Here is a 3,997-nt window from a genome sequence, read left to right as displayed (position 1 = left end):
ACACACACACACACAAATAACATACATACATATATATATATATATATATATAGAAATAACATGCATACTTATATATATATATATATATATATAAAATAAATAAATAGAGATAGATAAATACATAAGTGCACATACGCATACATGCATATATGCTTGCATACATCGTAACATATATACATACGTACATAAAATATAAAATAAATGTATGATATAATAATATAATATCATAACAATATAATAACACAATGATACAAAAATACAATAACGTAATAATGTATGTCGAAGCGAGTGAAGGAGAAACATATGCACACCCGTACAACTGGAGGACAATAGCGTGCGCAACCCATATTATTCGTGTACAATGCATGTATGTGTGCGTTCTGATAGACATACACTAATACACGAATATGCAGACACAGATACACTTACCTACACACACTAGCCGAGTGGCAATCTGGTCGAGCCTCGATGAACTTGCGCGACTCCGGCTCCACGCGTTCCAGCACATTGGTTAGCAACGCATCGAAGTCGGAGGGCTCTGCATTCAGTGCAGTATCTCTGTAGTGTGTGCATATACAGATAAGTTAAACGGGATACACTGGAGCGTGACTCGATACGATAGTACCATGTGATGGTGTTGGTTGATGCGCGTGAGTTTTCTGAAGGTCTACTGGACTGCCCTGTGCTCAACAGACTGTACTAGACTTGGCCAATTAGATAACCGCCCTGCAACCGTATACATAATACTTGCCCACCGTCTAGTTCCATACACACACACACACACACACACACATATATATGTATTCATATACAGTACTTAGTCTACTCGTCTGTATTTTTGGGGATTCATATACAGCAGAAAGACTATCTCGTCTGTATACATACAGATTCATATACAGCACTAAGACTACTCGTCTGTATACATGCGGATTCATATAAAGCACTAAGACTACTCGTCTGTATACATACAGATTCATATACAGCACAAGACTACTCGTCTGTATACATACGGATTCATATACAGCACTAAGACTACTCGTCTGTATACATACAGAATCATATACAGCACTAAGACTACTCGTCTGTATACATACAGATTCATATACAGCACTAAGACTACTCGTCTGTACACATACATATTCATATACAGCACTAAGACTACTCGTCTGTATACATACAGATTCATATACAGCACTAAGACTACTCGTCTGTATACATACGGATTGATGGACTGTATAACGCGGTGTGCATTGCGGTCTTGGGCTCGTCTGGCGCGGCGCGTGTCTAAAGCACGACGTCTGTTCTGTTCTCGCACCTCTGAGTCCACCTCCAAAACATCATCGTCCTGGTATATGGGTGAACATTGATAAAAGCGTATCGAGGTAGGTAAACGGACTGAATAGTGGAGGTAGGTATGCGGACTGAATAGTTGAGGTAGGTATACGGACTTAATAGTTGAGATAGGTATACGGACTGAATAGTTCGAGAGAGGCGTTCGTAGCCCGGCGTATTCAATTGCGAAAATGAGCCTGAAAATTGGTAGACCAATAGATAAATAGTAGGTAATGCCAAATCAAATAATTATTGCAAATCAATAGGCACAGGTATGCATATTCGTCTTCATATTCGTATGTAATTGGGATATCCACATACAAATATATATACATACACGCACACATACATATATACAAATATAGATATATTGACATATATATACATATACAAACATACATACACACATATATATATATATATATACGAATATATATATGTATAAATATATATATATATAAATATATATATATAAATATATATATATATAAATATATATATATATATATATACACATTTACTTATACCTACACATATACATATGCATGCAAATATTTTCACGTTTTCTTGTATGTTTATCTCTGAAAGTGGAGCGTGTGCCGCCTGTTTGTGCCTTCATGTGCGTATAATTTCAAATAAATTTATATATAACCACAGCACATCATACGCATGTTTCAGCATGGTGTAATGATATCAAAGTCTTATCCAAATTGCCAAACCTCGTCATCGCCCACGAGATCGGTTGCCTTTGATTTGTAGCCAACTCGGAGTCTATCTCTGACATTGATTCGGGAGGCCAGTGATCTGCCCACTCCTTCAGCGGTACCATGGTCAGAGTCCCTTGCACCAGCGCCCAGGCGATCAAAGACACTGATGGGCCACATGCGGCATTAAGGCGTTAGTACAGTGTACGAACACGTTCAAATTACAGGCATGCGGAAAACAATAGTATGAAAACAACATACAGAGAGTGGATAATACGAACCACGACAATATTCAAGATATGTTTGTAGATATGTTGATATATGAACAATTGTTGGCAAGTAAAAGATATTTAAAAGTATGTGAATATTTGCTATATATGCACACGTTAACTGACATTCAGGTACACAAGAGGTAAGCTAGTAAACCTACGAATAGATAGTGTGATTTGGGAACCATTATTTACAAGCACAGTGATCCATTCTACCGGAACGACTGCTGGTAATATGACTACAGACTGCGGTGATACGCCCAGCCACCCAATACAAAAAGACATCGGCAAGCAACGCAGAAGCTACCACCACTTGCCAATTATACCACTACCAGAATACAAGCCTTACACACACCTCCTGGTTGCCTGGCCCGCGTCATTCGCCTCATCAATCTCTGAGCTCTCCGCGCCGCTCCCATCTCCACCCACATCTACGTCTACGTCCTCATTTTCAACCTCATTATCCGAGATACCATCGTCCTCCTCTTCGCTCATAGACCCATCGCGTCTACGACTACCGTGGTCGCCATAACCCCCGCCCCTGCTTCTCTCGCGACTATCCCTGGGTCTCTCTCCTCCATGCCTGTGCCGGGGGTACCGAACCTCTCCATCCTGGCCACGACTACTCTTGTCCCGACGTTCGCGTTCCCTGCGATCGTCTTCGTCTCTATCGCGATCCCACTCTCGGCCACCTCTGTCCATATGCCCACTACCACGCCCATGCCCGTGTCTATTACCATACGCAGTAGACGGTCCACGGTGGCTCTTGACACCCATACGCCTACCGCCATCGCCTCGGTCACGCCTGTCATTGTATCTCGATCCTTCCGCATTCCGCCTGCTGTCTCGGCGGATATAGTCGCCTCTACCCCTATCTCGACTGGCTTCCCTAACGTACCTTTCACTATGTACACGTCTAGGCACCTTTTCCGGTGTGGGTGTGCGTCTACCCTTCATTGCGAATGAACCCCGTCCTTTGCGTCGCTTGGGGACATCCTCACCCGACTCAGGGTCTGAGCGCATGCTCATTGCGCGTCGGCTGGCCTCGGCCCGTTCTCGAGGTTCACTCCTATCATCCCCCTCCACATCACTTGTATCCCTCCCATTTCTATCGCCCATATGTCGGGTATCTCTTCTGTTCCGGCTACTACCTCGGTTGCCTCGGGGGTGTGCGTCTCTGCCTATGTACTCGTGTCTATCATCGTATTTACGCCGGTTGTCTCGCTCCCTACGCGAGTCCCAGTTGTCCTCGGCATGGCTTTTCCTTTGCTGCGTGCCTTGCTGGTTCATGCCACTGTTACTATCGCGTTCTTCGTTCACATCGTCAAAGTCTGTATACCCTTCTGGTTTCGTGCGAATGCGCCTGTCATTGCCTGAGTCTTTACGACGGAATAATCGATCGTCATGCTCACTGTGTTTGCGAAGGGAATCGTCGTTGCGTGGGTCATCCATGGTTATAATAGGGCTGATGCTGAAGTCGATTTAAACAGCAGAATGCCACTAAAAGATAGCCTGACGTATGTTTGTACGCATGTAAAGTTATAGATACCTAAGTGATGTAATAACGTTTCCGGTGCTTGTAGAAGTATGAACTTGTGATTGTGCGTGTATGTGCTTAGTACTCATATACTGGACCAACGTATCAAGTATATATAAATCTGTACACATATACATGCATATATATATATATAT

At 42.8% G+C, this 3,997-nt stretch overlaps 1 pseudogene across 1 annotated transcript; it reads right to left on the bottom strand.

Moving 5' to 3' along the window:
• Nucleotides 1-429: 429 nt before the first annotated feature.
• On the bottom strand, nt 430-3,962 carry SARC_10283 (hypothetical protein; annotated as a pseudogene; the record flags this gene model as incomplete). The annotated part of the gene is made up of 4 exons: nt 2,661-3,962; nt 2,052-2,202; nt 1,221-1,345; nt 430-558 (listed from the first exon to the last, which is right to left on the bottom strand).
• Between the last annotated feature and the right edge of the window lie 35 nt (nt 3,963-3,997).

This window comes from Sphaeroforma arctica (genome assembly GCF_001186125.1).
Source record: "Sphaeroforma arctica JP610 unplaced genomic scaffold supercont1.1195, whole genome shotgun sequence".
Lineage (NCBI taxonomy): Eukaryota > Ichthyosporea > Ichthyophonida > Sphaeroforma > Sphaeroforma arctica.
The sequence above is the reverse complement of the archived record's forward strand: the minus strand, read 5'-3'. Positions and strand labels throughout refer to the sequence as shown.